The following is a 16,282-nucleotide window of genomic DNA, read 5'->3' as shown; positions in this document are numbered from 1 at the left end:
TTGAGGTAATTTTTTATGACAGAGAGGTTTGAAGCCAAAGTGCAAGAAATGATTGGCAAAATGATGATATCATCAAATGTTCAAAGAGCTGGCAAATTGAGGCTTATTAAACTGTCATTTTGTCCTCCATTCAGGGCTAATTGGAATCATTCCTAGTTGCATGATATGAAAGATATTTAACACCTGAGCATTTTTTCATGAGAAAAATGACAGAAATTGATGTCAGGGAGACCTTAAACTCCTATTTGAGGAGGAGAGCAAGACATTATATGAAAATAATAGTCTACTTTCAAACTACTTTAATATTTGTCTACAGAAAATGCTTGAAAAATACTGTCATTAGGAGGAAACTTTTTAGACAATAAAAATTGGCCTGATTGAGCCCCAAAGCATTGAAATTGGTAGATTAGTGTGAAACTTAAGCTGATTTTCAGTTGAAACAAATATTAAAATTCAGTGAAAATTCAGTGGGGAAAGATCACAAGAAATCAGAAAGAAACAATACAGAATTAGACTTGCAGGGTTTGAAAATGTGTGTTATTTTTCTGAGTAATTTTGATTTGTTTTGCTTCCATGTGAAGTTAAGGCCCGACCGTATTAGTAGTATTTGAAAATGAGTGAATGGTGTCCTCAGGGATGAAGTTTGTCGAAGTATGTGGCCTGGATCTGGGGTCTCTTCCCTTGTTTATGGGGGCAGTTGCAAGACAGCGTTGGTCTTGCAGGGTGTGTGTGTGTGTCTGCCACTGATACCATTGCTCTGTGGCACAGAAGAGCTTTCAGTGAACATGGAACCAACAGTCCAGCCAGGCCCCGCGTCTCAAAACGAGGGAATTTTTCAGTGTAAAGACTTGAAAGGTTTTTAAAAAGGTTAAAATTAAGCTGGTGATTCATTCATCTTAAGTTTGCTCCTTAAGTCAGTATTTATTAATGAAACAAACCCCAGATCCCCAGGGTCAAGTGGGACCTTATTTATTTTGTTATTTGCAGAGATGTCATTTAATGTACAAAATGCATGTGTTCACCAAATGTTTCCTGAAAAGCTAATTTCTTATAATGTAAATGTTTTCCTCACTTGTTGGGCAAATTGTCTGATAGCTCCAGATAGAGTGCTGTTGCCATGTACAACAAGAGAAGTGGAGTGTGAAAGTTGGAAACGTTTTCTTCTTCAGTTATTCAAAAATTACTGCCAAAGCTGTCGTTAGACAAAAGCCACGAGTTCAAGGGGTGCAGTGTGTTCCTGGCTCCCCTATTAAAGTCAGTCCTGACTGTGCATGTGCTGGTTCAGACTTTGGAAGACGTGGAAATATGCACTCTTGTACTTGCATCTCTTTAACAATTTCTAGTGACGTGCAGTAAACATCATAGTCTATTCCCGTAAAGTTGGTGTTTCTTAAAAAAAATCATTCAATTTAGAAATAAGAGTAATAGAGTAAATGTTCTCATGAAAATCATAATTGTTGTTAACTATTCTGACTGCTGTTTGAAATCTCATAGTTCCAGATTAATATTGACAAAATGGAACTCTCTGACTTGGAAATTTTATATTTGTGAATCTTAGAATAATATCTAAATCAAATTTATTTCCAAATAAGTTTTCCCGTCTGCAAAAATTAGGCGGAATTGTGTATATGAAATTTCCTTACGATGTAGACTTTATTCAACTTGATTCATTTACTCAATAAAGATTTTTTGAGTGCTCTTCTCTGCCAGGCCCTGGAGCTGGGGGTGCACCCCTTGAGGAGGTGCCCCTCATGTCCTTGTATCTGTGAATATTGCCCCAGATTTGTGTAGGGCATAACCTATATAGCCCTTTAGGGGTTTGCAGCACTGGGTTCAGCAAAGACCAAGACAGAGCAGTGTTCTGCTCTGAAGGTACACTTGAATGGGGAAAGAAAGATGATACAAAAAATGAATTAACAAGGAGAGCATCATATAGCAATAACTGGTAGGTGGAAAATTAAAATAGAGAGATATGATAATGACCAAGTGATTGTGTTACCTGGCCATCAGAGAAGTCCTTTCCAAGGAAGAGATATCTAAGCTAAGATCTGATTGATGAGAAGCCAGCCACCCAGAGGGAACAGCTGGTGCAGAGACTCTGTAGAAGAATAAACTTGGTGTGTTCACGAAATGAAAAAGGAGGCCTGTGTGGCGTGAGCACAGCAGGTGCAGGGAAGAGCAGGACCAGGGCGGACTCTGGATTTGATTTTAAATGTGATTGGAAGGCAATGAGAGGCTTCTAGGCAGTAAGGGGACAGGGTCCGATTCGTGTTTTCAGAAGGCCACCGTGGCTGCTGTGCACAGTCCTGGAGGTCTGTAAGACATACGCATCGGAGTCAACAGGACTTGCTCATGGCTTGGATATGAGGAGTGATGGAAAGAAGAATTCTTAAGAGTTTTGGTTTGAGCAGCTAGATAGATGGTGGTGTCAAATACGAGGATGATTGGGAGGGAATAAAAGCAAAAACAAAAGTTCTGCTGTTGCCAAGCTAAGTTTGACCTACATCTTAAACATCCAGATGGAAATGTGTCAGATAGAGAGTTGGATATGCAGATCGAGATTCCAGAAATATGAATTTAGACTTCATTGGCATGTAGACAATAATGAAAGCATGGGCCTGAATGCAATTGCCAATTTCTTATCAAATATGAAGACAGAGATGCTGGTTCATGGCCAGTCTCTACTACTTACTGGCTCTATAAACCCGGGTAACCTGGTAAATCTGATCATCGTTTTCCACATCTGTAATATTCATTCATTCATTTAGTGTCATCTGTTGAGCTCCTACTGTGTGCCAGGCACTGTACTAGGGCCTTGGAATATTAAAAAGAGGAAGATCCCTGTCCTCCAGCTTATATTCTATGAGGAAACAGGCATTGTGCATCTGTCATAAAAGGAGGGTAATATGATTCATACCAATAGATAGGAGTAAAGAATGCCTTGCTTTAACATAGACAAAGGATACATCTTACCACACATCAAAGGCTGCATAGGATAGGAGACAAAGTAATACCCCTAGTCAGCAGGACAAGCTGCCTTGACCCTCAAGTCCCCAGGAAGGCACCTTTTTGCCAATGACACCACCTGATTGGTGTGATGATTTAATCAGGCCCTTGAGGATACTTTCTTCACCATTCTATGGCGTGAAGGGAGATTAGTACCCTCCTGGTCCCTTTCTGCTGTCTGGAAACTTTGCCTACATGCCTGCCTGGCCACCAGGTGTATAAGAAGCTGGTAACAAAACCAGCATGGAAATGGACAGTTATATTCTGTGGCCTCCTCCAGCAGGCCCAGCCTTCAGACTTTCCAGATTAACAGACATAGATATATAGCAAAGTGCAATAAAATGATAAAGGTGCTTTGATCTCAAGTAAAGAAGATATGACGGAAGATATGAGAGAGGAGACCCAGAGTTGTGGTTTGATACGCTGCAGAACATAGAGGTGTCGGTGTCAGTTAGGCAGGTGGAAATATAGGACTGGAGTTCAAAAGAGAGCTCTCCTTCGGAAAGAAAGATTTGGGAGTCACCAGGATGGATGGTAATAGATACCAACATGAAGACATGATCTCCTAAGGAGGAGGAAGAATGAGGATAGATGACACTCAGCGCCTAAGGGAGGATGGAGGAAATAGAACTGGACAAGAAGACCGAGAAAGTGGTCAAGAATGATGGGAAGGGAACCAAGACAAAGTGGTATTTCAGGAGCCAGGAAAAGAAAAAAAACTATAATACCTAACTCCTGGATTGTTGAGAGAATTGAAAATGGGAAAATACTTTTGAATAACCCTATAAATTTTAGTTTATTTTTTTCAAGTTGTGAACTGTGGCCGTACAACATAAATGCACTACTGCACCAAATGAACGACAGCTATGAAGCTTGACTCCACATCGCATCATTCTGCAGCTGGTCACGGACGTCGAGCTCAGGGGATCCATTTCAGAGAGGGAAACCATGAGACCCAGATGAATGAAGCAACTCAGGCAGTTAGTGGCAGGGCCAGGCATGATTTGCAGGCAGCCCTAAACCAGGCTTCCATTGTGGTGTGGGGAGGGTCAACTATATGTCCAGCCCAGTGCCTCCAGCCCACTGCCGCTCCTGGGGTCGAAGGAGAAGTTTCACAGCTCACCTAGAGAAGCAGGATCGATTGTCGGGCTCACCCAATGAGGCAAAAAGGACCAAGTTTTGCCTGGGCCTACGTTAGAACCAAGAGTTTGAGGCTCTGAGGTCAGAGGGAGGATATACCCAGCGTCAGTCAACAAGAGAAAAGGAGATCACAAGCTGGTCTGAAGCTCCTCTGAAATGCCCAGTCTGAGACACCCGGCTGTGAGAAAGCTCCCACTCCAGAATCATCTACTACCATGCCTGAGATCTATCAGTTACATGGCTTGAAATATCTCGAAGAGGAATTTGTCTGGGCTGACTAACGTTCTCTGTCTTGCTTGCGCTTTACTTAGTGTATTTGCTTTGACTAGGTAACTCGTGCAGCATTTAAAAATTCAAAATGGATAAATATATACAGTAAAATGAATTCTTGAACAGGTAATTCATGAACACTTAAAAGTTAAATGAATAAAGATATATGGTAAAAAGAATAAATGATTTTTTTTAAGATGCAAATTTATCTCCAAGGATTCCTTCATTGATTTCTTTGTTTGTTCGTCATTTATTGAATACCTTCATGTAGCAGTCACTGTGCTAAGAGGAGATATACAAAAACAAAGAAGACAAAGCCTTTCCCCGGAAGTGGTCACAGGCTTGCCAAGCAGTTTAGCAAGTACACAAAGAATTGCAAATGAGGTCATTGCTTTTACCTGGTTCTCTGCCCTGCGTTCCACTGGTCAGACGACTGCGTGTGCCTTAAGGAACCAGAGAAGTCTTCATAGAAGGGAAGATCTGAACAACGTGGAGATGGGGAGGAAAGTAACTGTCATAGCCACCATATTGTGAAATTATTCTAATTAAATTGCTCTCATCAAACTGAAATCTATTACACTGATGAAGTGGGAGTTTTGATGGATGAAAAGAGTGTAAAAGGAGAAGGAAGAGGAATGTTGCAGGAAGATAACTTCCTGGTGGGGTGCCATAGGGGAATTGTAGTCAGAAGACTTGGGCATCTGGAGGTGGGGGAGGGGGCAAGAAGAAGATTTAGTAAGTGCAGACAAGGAGGTAGAAAAATGCTTAAGGCAACCTTCACCTGCTTTGAAGTTGTGCCTAGGGTTAGTAATGCCAAAACTATAGTCACCTAGAGACAAAAGAGGCAACAGCCCCTACCTTAGAAAAGTAAACCCTAAGATACCCCTCTCCTTATAGAAAACCGGGGTCGGGGCAGGTGAGTGGATTACAGATCAGCTTCTTCAGGGTCAGGTTGGAGGCCTCCTGCCTATGAGAGATGCTCTCTCTGGGTTGGGGGCACTGCTTGCTTACTCTTCCTCTATACTTCCTAGGTCTGTTCCCTGATCCTACTTGAAAATGTTGTTCCCTCTTCTGTGCCCCAATCTCTTCCCTAGTGCCCTATCTTCTGAGCTGCCTCCCTGAGTATCCTTGCAGGATTGAGCCAAAAGTTAGCTGTCAGAAGCAAACAGGTATGTGCTTAGGGTTAGATCACTAATGGCCGTGGAAGATTACAACGTAAGGAAGTGGGCAGTACTTAGGAGCTATTGGACCTGGATTTCAACATCCACTTTTAAAAGAATGATCATTTTCATTAAAAGGTGATTTTATTATATATAGAAATATAAACATTTTCAACTAGAAATGACCTAATTTTAATTTTTCTGTGTATTGTTTGAGAAAGGGAGTTGAGCACACTGTTATGTACTAGACACTTTCACATGCTTTCTGGAAGGAGGTACATATTATGTTGGTTTTTGCAGAAGAGAAGACAGATCCAACCTGTGCAGCCCAGGAGTGAACAGGCCAGGATTTGAACCCGAATCTGTCTGACTTCAAAGCCTCTGAACTCTCTCTCCTCTGCACATTGTCATGGTATAAATTACAGGCACACCCAGTGGTGGGAAAGCCTTTTTTTGCTACTACTCACTGGTGACTTGTGGTTAACATTCATGAATATTGTGAGGGTAATTTCACAGAACAAATCAAATTGACATGTCAGAACTGTTTAGAAGGGCGAATAGTTCGGGAACATTCTGAGTCCCTCCCCCAAATCCTAGCAAAGTGTCCCCCAGCCTTTTACACATGGTATTACAGCTCTTTCTTTTTGAGTAGGCATTAATGTCATACTGTAGTTATGGCTGCAATTTTTTCCCCTAAGCAAGTCTTTCTCTTCTGAACCCCAATGGCAGCCCGTGGTTGTTTAGACTGAGCTCAGGAATGTTTTTAAACATTAATTTAGTTTGACATGACTTGGTGCACAAATTAATTATTCAGGCACATATTGTTCCATGTACATGAAAAGAATGAAACTGTGGTGAATCGCCTTCTAACTAGCACATGTGAATTGTAATGTTCCTAGCAGACAGACTAGTAAAGAGCAAAAGCTGGCAACATACAGCAACTCTGAATTTGGCCAGTCCCACAAAATTAGCATAAATATGTGAAGCAATCAGAACAGTTTTGGACTTCCTAAGAAAGTGTCCCTATTCTTATCTAGTTCTAAAAGAATGTGGAATAAACTATTCATTTAACCAAGTATAAAACTATGTCTGCTATGCAGTTATAATCATGTGTCATTAATCAGAAAATACTGCAGAAACTCTGACAAATTAAAAACACAAGGATGTGTCTGCAAGGGTTTTTTCAGCCATTAAAAAGCTGCTTCACCTCTCAGGCAAGCTCTTTTATGGCAACTTCTTGCTCAGTGTACTGACATCTTCAAAGGCTTTGACATCTGTCGGCCTTTGAACTACCATTAAAAAATATTATCCCATTTCCATTCTTTTATGCCCATTTTTTTAATTATAGCCCTTCTTTCAAGTTGGGAACATGGTTGGTTTAAATGATGCTGTCCTTTCGTTTTCAGCCACCCAGCTGCGGTTTGAATAAATTGATGTAGAATCAAAGGCGGGACTTTAAAGGAAAAGGTTTGATGGACTTGGACTCCGAACCAGATGAGGTTTTATGATGAAAAGGGTTTAATCCCAGCACAGGCATTGCTTCTATCAGTTGAGCAGTACAAAGCAATTCATATATATAGGTTCACGCGAAATGATCTATTTTTTTAACAGCACAGATCTCTTCAGGACTTGCAAATGTGGCATTAGCTAATATTCAGAGAGCTGATTTCCTTTCATCCACCAGAAGCTTATGATTATAGTACAGTTCTCGAATTGGAAATGAGAGCTGCAACACAGATTTAAAGCTGTGCTGTCTGATTTGTATTCAATATACATGTCACTGCGGGACAGGCTAGTCTGGGCCAAGCTGGTTCAATACAAGGAAAAACAGTTTCATCATCTGAGAGTCGTAGTCAAAAATATCACCAGCTAATTAACACAGCAGTCTTGTGACTCTCCGAGAGGTGTTTGCTTGATTGGTATCTCTTAAACTCTGGCAGGAAGGATTGGAAGATGCGTCTTCTCTTTTATTGCATCTCTTCTTGCAGCGTTAGTCTGTTCAAGTGCATCGCAGGGTAATGAAGTGTAGTTGGTTAACTTGAACCACTTTTTTAGAAAAGGAAAACAACACAATTTTAAAACAGTTACTTATTTTGCGTTAAAACATTTCCCCTCATCCGATTATTGATCTAGAAAAAAATCACTTAGGAAAGCAGACTTCGACATTGTCTTTGCTCAGTGTACTATTGAATGATAGATATTATCTTGAGCCAAATAGTATAGATAAGTAGCTTAGGGTAATTACAAACATAGAGCATAGATCTAAGTCCACTTTAAAGTAAAAAGTGATTATTTTTAAATTTTCTAATAGTAATTCAGGAGAAATAGTAGTTTTAATCCATGAGAAAATTTTCTTAAGATAATGTGCACCTGCTTTACAGTAGAAATTTGCTTCTATTTCTCAGAATAAAAACAGTTCTTCCATTTACTTGGAAGATTTGATACCATTGTACAAATCTGATCATTCTGCACTGCTTTTTTTCATCCTCTTCAAATAGAATTTCTATTTATACCATAAGTTAACATCCAAACCGTAGTCTGAAGAAGTTCTGAATATGTATAGTTTTAAATTAGCAAAATAGATGTCAGTAAAAGGAGCAATATTTTAATTCTCCTTTTACTACCATCTATGGTCTACCTCATATTCTTAAATGTTTCATTTTCTTTTTCTCTCTCTTCTCCTTAGCAGAGAACATGGAATAAAACACTTTCAGGTAGGATTTACTAGGAAATACATTTGCCTAGTCCTTACGTGTTTTCTGAGATTCATAGAGTTTACTGAGTTACTTGGGAAGAGTTGGATTTCTCTCAGTATAATCATCATTGTTTTCTGGAATCCTGTTTTAGCTCCCTTTTCTAGTACTGTGACCAGCCAGTCTTCACTGCTTTAACCTTGCGGTGAGGTTTCATTCCTGAAGACGTCCCTTTCACTGTCCCCTACTGAAGACGTCTGTATCTCCCAGCGAGTCCTAGCTTTCCCCCTGCTTCTCCCACTTCTCCGTCTCAGTTTCCTTTTCTCTACTAGCTCCTCTACCTTACACTAAATATTGGAGTCTGGCTTCTTTTTTTCCCCTCTTCATTCTTCTGTTGAGTGATCATCTACATTTCAGTGGCCTTAAATAACAACTCTATGCTAAGACCCTCAAAGTTCCCTCCTCTCATCTGAGAGCTGGACTCAAATATCCAGCTGCCTCTTGGCATCTTCTCTTAACTAGTTCACAAGCGCCTCAAACTTCACAAGACCAGAACTGAAACCTCCACCTCCCATCTTCTCTTTGTCTACAAGTGGCATTCCTATACGCTCAGCGCCCACACGAGAACTTGGAAGTCATTCTTGAATGGCTTCTTTTTCTCTTAATCCTTTGATAAATCCTATAGCTTCAACCCCCAAATAGATCTCCAATCCATGTCCTTCCTTTGCTTTCACCTACTGCCCTGGTCCAGGCCGCCACCATCTTTCACCCGCCCTCTGCTGTAACCTCCTAACTGATAGTCTTACTTTCTCTCTTGTTCTTCTCCATTGCCATAATGACCTCTTTCAGAATGTATATTGGATTAGGAAACCCCTTGCTTAAAATCCTTCAATAGCTTGTACTTAGAATAAAATCCACTTTTCAGCATGGCCTGCAATACCCTGCGTGACCTGGCCCTACTGTTCCTTCCCAACATGCTCACCAGCTCTTCTCTCCCTGCTACCTCTACTTGAGCTACATTGGCCTCTTTTACTTGCTAAAATATACCATCCTCTTTCTTATCTTCAAAGTCTGGCCCATGCTGTTCATTGGGACTAGAAGGCTTTTGCTGTAGGCCTTTGTAGTATCAGCTCCTTCTCATTGTCTTACCCTAGTTGTTAACTCCTCAAATGGGCCTTACTTAATGACTCTCTAACAAGGGCCTCCCCTGCTAGTCTATCAGAGCTCCCTGTTTGTGAACTTCAGAGCACTATTCTCAGTTTATATTACATAGTTATTAACTTTTTGTCTATACCCTCAAATGGACCGAAAAAAGGGGATTTACCCATTTTCCTCACTTCTGTATACCCTATACCTAAAAGATTCCTAGTACAGACTGTGGCCTCAGCAAACATATGCAAACATCTGCATTAACAAAGGCAGATTTGCTGATCAATAAGAGCCACAGGAAATCTGAGCCAGTCATGGCTTCAGAGTTGGGTTAGGTCGCAGGGGAAGAGGCTAACAGTTGCCATGTTCCCAGAGAAGCCATCAATTCATTTTAGTTTTTTAGTTTTGTTTGTTCTTTGGTGGATGGCATTGTCAGTGTACTTATTCCCATCTCTTTGAGTTCTCACAAAATTTCTAGTATACAATGACAAAAATAGATGTGTAGGATAAGCCTATAATTACTGGATTGTCATTATTATTTATGTGTTTGTGTTTTCCAGAGAGAGACACCTTATTTGTCTTTGTATTCCAAGAACATACCAGAGGGCCTGGCCCAAGTACTGATGCTTAATCAGTGAATGAATGAGCAGAAATCAATAAATTTATATTGCAGGGATTGGTCTAGGTCTGGGCCTTGTTTGTTCCCATACCATATTTTTTAACCTTCAGATTTCTATAATATACAGAGGATGTTTATTAAATCTCCAAATAATAATAACTCAGAGAACTGATTACCATTTTGGTAATATGATTAAAATTATAAAATATTCATCCAACGTATACTGAGGGCTGCCTTAATTTCAGGCATGTTGCTAGCTGCTGAAGATGCAAAAATGAATAAGACACACTTAATCATAAGGGGTAAAAGACAAAGAAACATAAATATGAAATAATGTGCTAAGCGCGGTGTTAGAGACATAATGAGGCATTATGAGCCATGAAGAAGGAGCCCTACGCCGTTCTTGGAGGGGGCGGTACCTCCATCTTTCAACAGTGTGTGCTCCTTGGGCACTGCTCTTGTGTTGTTTTCTCCCAATTGAAGAGTATAATTTTCCTTCTTTATTATTTCTTTAGTGTTCTTTGGTAAATACAAAATTATTTTGTCTCCATGTAGTTTCTCCCTGCAGAGGCTGCTGTGTCCATAAGAAGCAGAAACATAATCAACAAAAGTTCCTGTTTTAGTTTTTTGTTGAAAGCCACCGTGCTCAGGCAAGGAGTGAACTATGCCACTGATTCTGTGGTGTTAGAAAAATATTCCTACATAGTTTAATGTTCCTCTCCGTAATTTATATTAAAATCTTCAAAAGGGAGAGTCAGTTTGAAGAATGACTTTAATTTTGTTGTCTTCTGGTAGTGATCATTGAGATTGATATTGTTTTACCTCAAAGACTTTCTAGGTGCATCTCTGGTACATAAACTGAATTCAGTGTGTAGAAATCCTACTTTAATACCACTGAAGTGTTGCCATTATGAGGACAAATATGGAAACTGTCATGGTGTACTGTGGTACCATCGCCTCTTCTTTTTATCCATGTCCAGTGGGTGTGATGTTATAATTAAGGATAGTTAGTTGGCAAAGGGAACATAGTCTGAGATCATCTTCAGGAACTTCTTTAGCTCTTTTTCAGGCAATAAATTAACTTTTAAGGGGTAAAAATAATAAGATGCTTGTTTGAAGCTATGTCTGATAGCCAAAGGGAAAACACACATGCATGTGTGCGTGCACGTGCGCGCGCACACACACACACACATAATCTTTTCTCTGCTTTGCCTCTGAAGTTAATACATGAAGTTGGCTGCATCTGTCCTCATAAAAATGACACAAAGGGAAAAAATCCTTCAGTTATAATAAAGTTGCACTGCTCTGTGCTCCGTAGAGCCTTGACTTCCTATTCCTAATTTTTGTTTTTACCATAATCATAAACTTTCTTATCTGAGATTAAGAATATTAAGATTATGAGTATGGAATTAGTAAATATTGTTCCAAAGCTTGAACAATCTGAGGTTGAACAATCAGGAGATTTTTATCTCTTGAATAAGAAAAGTTAGGGGAATTAACTAGTATTGAGCCCTGGCTACATGCCTCAGACTGTGGTCAGAGGTGTGACATAGTCCCACCCTCAGCACTTCTTCACGCCTCGGAATGACAGCTGGTTAATTGCCTCTCTCAGGCTTTTCTGACTCTAAATTAAAGACCTCAGAAAGCCTTCATGACTTATTTTTTTCTCAAAATTTTCATTTTGTCTTTTGACTGTACTTTTGCAAATTTCCTTCCCTTTATGCTCAAGAATCATGTTCTTAAATTCTGAGAGATCATTTTGTATTTTTCTGTTTATTTCTCAGAGTATCTTGTTTTCATTTCATAGATGTAATAAATTTTCCTTTCTCCAAGATAATGAATTAGAGTGATTTCTTAGTACAATGCCCTGAATTATCTTTTTTCTTTCGGATTGGTTTTTCTGTTTGTATTTCTATTTCATACTTATTTCTCTTGACTTTTCTTTTGTGCTTGATGATTCCTGCTTTCTATTCATATGTACAAAAGATGAATGGTATTTTAGTTGCCTATTGGTGTTGTCACAAATTACCATCAACTTTGTGGCTCAAAACAGCAGAAATTTATCTTACAGTTCTGAAGGTGAGAAATCCAAAATTAGTCTTACAAAACTAAAGTTAAGTTGTTGGCAGAGATCGTTCCCTCTGGAGTTTCCAGGGAAGAATACGTTTCCTTGCCTTTCCCACCTTCTAGATGCCACCTGCATTCCTGCTCGTGGCCCTGCACCACATCACCTTTCCTCTTGTTGCTTCCCTTGTCACAGCGCCCTCACTCTGACTCTGACCCTCCTCCCTGTCTCTTCTAAGACCCTCATGGTTACTTTGGGCCCACATGCTTACTCCAGGATAATCTTCCGTCTTGGGATCCTTAACCATATCTGCAAAGTCTCTTTTACCATTTAAGGTAACGTATTCACAGGTTCTGAGGATTAGGATGTTGACGTCTTTGGGTAGAGGGGGACATTATTCAACCTAGCACAGACAGGACTGCGGCACAGCTGATTCCTGGTACAAATAGAGTTTCTTTCCCACTCACCTCCTAATATGTCTCTCCCTGAGTAGGAAATCAGAGTAAGTTCTGGGATGGGGGGTGGCCTTTAGACTGAAAGATGTGTTAGAATCCTGCCCCTTTAAGTGCTAGAATGAGGGGAGCTTTATTCTGGGGTTGCAGAATCCATATTAGAAGCCATGGCTTTCCCTGGATTGTTCATTCAGTTTTGTTTTTTTTTTTTTAGAGAAGAGCCTTCTGCTTTTCACCTGGATTGCCTACAGTCTGTAGGTAGGGGTGGGGCCCACCTCCCCTGTACATAGACCTTCAGGAGCTTGTTTTTATTTTCACTTCTCACTGGTGTCTTTACTGTCTTTGTAGTACGTGAGCCCAGAGCCTCTCGAGAGGGTTGTAATGAACAGATGGGCGCCCGGCTCTGCTGATGCCTCCCCAGTAGCTCTGGCTTTCACAGCCTGTTTCATCCCTCAACATCTCAGTATAGTCCTTTCTACCTTCTATTTTCCAGAAATTTGCTGAGAGCTCTTTGGTGAATGTCCCCCAAGCATGCCTATTCTCATTCCCTTTGTTTCTATGGCTGGCCTCGTTTTGTACATCTATAGTTTTATTTTAGTCAAGGTCACTTCTTAGCAGTTCATTAAATTGATTAAAGGTCACTCAAAGTAGAATTCTTAATGCATCATAATACTCACTTAAAGATATAAAAGTATTGGTGCATATAATGACTAGAATACTGCATTCAAGGAATGAATATTGGTTAAAACTCTTTGCTAATTTATATCTTGCATCACATAAGGTAATTTGATACATATTAATTTTTAAGCTAATGGCCATGAAAATTGACTGGCATGAAGGATAACTAGGCATGTTAATAGAAATCCAGCTTCCCACTTCCTTTGCAATTTTACATTACAAAGTAGTATAATTACAAAGCAAATCTGAAGTGAGGGAATGGGTAGTATGAGACAGGGGAGGGAAAAACCAATAAAGGGTGCCTTATTGATCAAGTTACTACTGAGAACAAGGGGTACTCCATTCCACTTGAGAACCCTGGGTAATCTTTAAAAACACACCAGTTGAATTGTCTTACCAAAGAATGGGAATCTAGAACATTTATCCTTGGAATTTCAGCTCCTTTTGATTGAGGGTACTCCTAAAGGGTATCTGCTCCTTCATTTCCTGGCCACACTTATGTTTCCTGGATGCACTTACACTTCCTGCTGCTCCTGCACTTCCTGGATGCACTTACACTTCCTGCCTGCTCCTGCACTTCCTGGATGCACCTACACTTCCTGCCTGCTCCTGCACTTCCTGGATGCACCTACACTTCCTGCTGCTCCTGCACTTCCTGGATGCACTTACACTTCCTGCCTGCTCCTGCACTTCCTGGATGCACCTACACTTCCTGCCTGCTCTTGCACTTGCTGAGTGCACCTATACTTCCTGCTGCTCCTGCACTTCGTGGCTGCACCTGCCCTTTGGCTGAGTGGCCTTTCCTGGCTTTGGAGAAAGCTCATGGTAGAAGAACTGAGTCACACCACAGCCCACTTGAAGTGGAATCAGGTATGGGTTGCCTTAGCTGGGCTGCAATCAGATGGGTCAAAAAGATGTGGCCCGGATACCCGAAGCATCTAGAATTAAGTGAAAACAGTGAAAATGGAACAGAAATATAGATGCATCTTTCTTTACACATAGAGTCTTCCCTACGTAACTACATTAAAACAACTTTCAGAGATTTGAATCATGTTTATTTAAAACATGCCCATAGAAGCCCCAAATAATCAGACCACATGAGTTTGTTTCCTGTCCCTCACAAGGCTTCCTTAAAATGATAATAGTGGAATGCCAAAGGCATAAAGCTAGCACAACCAAGACAACACAAGGGTGCCATCAGCAGACAAGAGACTTAGACACATTTCTGGAAGCAGTGCTGAGATAATGAGAATCTAGCTACACATAGAGAAGATTACGGCCTAGGAAAGAGCCTGTATTCCTCATAAAACTCAATAGAGGCCCAGGCCCAGGAAGGAAGGGTAGCAGAGGAGAGATATGAAGTTAAAAACAGGATTCATTGAAAGTCAGCATATAGAATAGGCGATTTATCTCTACCATGAACCCGGAATGGCCAGCAGCTATGCATTTATTCCCATGCTGAAGGAAGTGAATAAACTGTCTGGGAAAAGTACTGGGAAGCTAGTGTGGAAAATGGCGCCTTGGAGCAAAGCCTTCTGCTTTATAGCATTTTAGGGATCTGTGCCATTGCAGTTTCCTCTCCTTTTTCTCCCCCTAAAGCACAGTGACCCCCTTAACATACAAACTTCAGCCCCATCCACATGTGTGCCTCCACTCTGCATTTTACCTCCTCAGTCTTAAATATGGACAGACAACCCTGGATCATCTGACATTTAAGGCATGTCTCAGAGGCATGAAAAAGAAGGACTCTACAAACAGAGAAAACAAGGAATTTTAGGGAGCAAAAAGTAAATTTAAGGAAAGAATAATTGAAATACCAAATATGGGATTATTTTTATAAGAACAGGCTGCTATGAAAATGCAACAATCAAAGGAATAAGAAAGGACTCTGAATATTAAAAATTGTTTTAAATATTTGCCAAAACTAATGTCAAGAAAATCTCCCCCAAGAGAGAACAAAAAAGGAGAGACAAAAATATGAGTATAAAAATCATCTGTGTTTCACTTTTTAAAAGGTCAGACATAGATGATTAACCCAGGATGCTCAATATTTAATTGATGTTCAAGAAACAGAAAATAAAGTGGAGGAATTAGTAATTCATGAACTATGTTAAGATATAAAGGTCATTATCACCAGAGTTAAAAAGACAACTGAAATAATTAAATGTGTTTACCTGAGGGGAATGGTGGATTGGAGATAGGAAGTCATAAGCAGTAAAGCACTGTTTTCATTAAGAGCCCTTCTATACCATTTGGTTTGTTTGATTATGTGTATTTAAAAATTTTTTTAAAAAACACTTGAGTGAGGGGCCAGCACCCGTGGCCTAGTGGTTAAGTTTGGCACACTCCACTTCAGTGGCCTGGGTTCATTTCCTGAGTGCAGACCTACACCACTCATCTACTCATCTGTCAGTAGCCATGCTGTAGTAGTGGCTAACATACAGAAAGAGGAAGATTTGGCAGCGGGTGTTAGCTCAGGATGAAAAAAACACTTGAGTGGAAAAATTTTATAAAGAAAGCTTTTGTCAATGCAATGGCCTAATTTTTCTTTTTCTATTTTCATCTAATCTTTGTTTTCTAAGGTATTCCATAAAAACAGATTCACAACCGTGTGGACAAATTCCTGACTAGTTAATTCATAATGCACTTTTTCAGAGAAATTGGAGATATTCAGAAGACATTTGCAACTTGTTTCTACTATTTTAGAATGCAGTTATCTTGCATCCTGTAAAATATCTTATGGTACCATCATTTACTGTGTTTTTACAAGAATGGTCAGTAAGGTATTTCTATCATTGGTGCAGCAAAGATATATACATTTTAGAGTTGGGAAGACAAGGTTAAGTATTGTGACATTGTGACGTTAGTTGACGGAGAGAAACCTCAACTAAATTGGTGTCGAGAAGGCCTCTAGGGGGAGCTCTCTCGCCCTATCATACGTTGTCAAATACACCAAACAGGAAGAGATGGACACTTGCATCTTCTACAGGAAGTAAAACTACTTTACTAGTGAAGGAAGATTTCACTCCCCACCCAGCAACAGCCCAGCC

The 16,282-nt window shown here is 40.1% G+C and overlaps 1 protein-coding gene and 1 long non-coding RNA gene across 18 annotated transcripts in view; one reads left to right on the top strand and one right to left on the bottom strand.

Annotated features, from left to right (window-relative positions):
* The window catches only part of CEP112 (centrosomal protein 112), a 452,281-nt gene that overhangs the window by 242,317 nt on the left and 193,682 nt on the right, over positions 1-16,282 (top strand). The gene's annotated exons all lie outside the window — the stretch shown is intronic.
* Positions 6,896-16,282, bottom strand: part of LOC138916221 (uncharacterized) — a 41,696-nt gene continuing 32,309 nt past the window's right edge. Inside the window, exon 3 of the long non-coding RNA XR_011423157.1 lies at positions 6,896-7,622. This is a non-coding gene — a long non-coding RNA (uncharacterized lncRNA). The remainder of the gene's footprint in view (positions 7,623-16,282) is intronic.

Source organism: Equus caballus, chromosome 11 (assembly GCF_041296265.1).
Source record: "Equus caballus isolate H_3958 breed thoroughbred chromosome 11, TB-T2T, whole genome shotgun sequence".
Taxonomy (NCBI): domain Eukaryota; kingdom Metazoa; phylum Chordata; class Mammalia; order Perissodactyla; family Equidae; genus Equus; species Equus caballus.
This window is presented reverse-complemented; position numbering and strand designations above follow the sequence as displayed.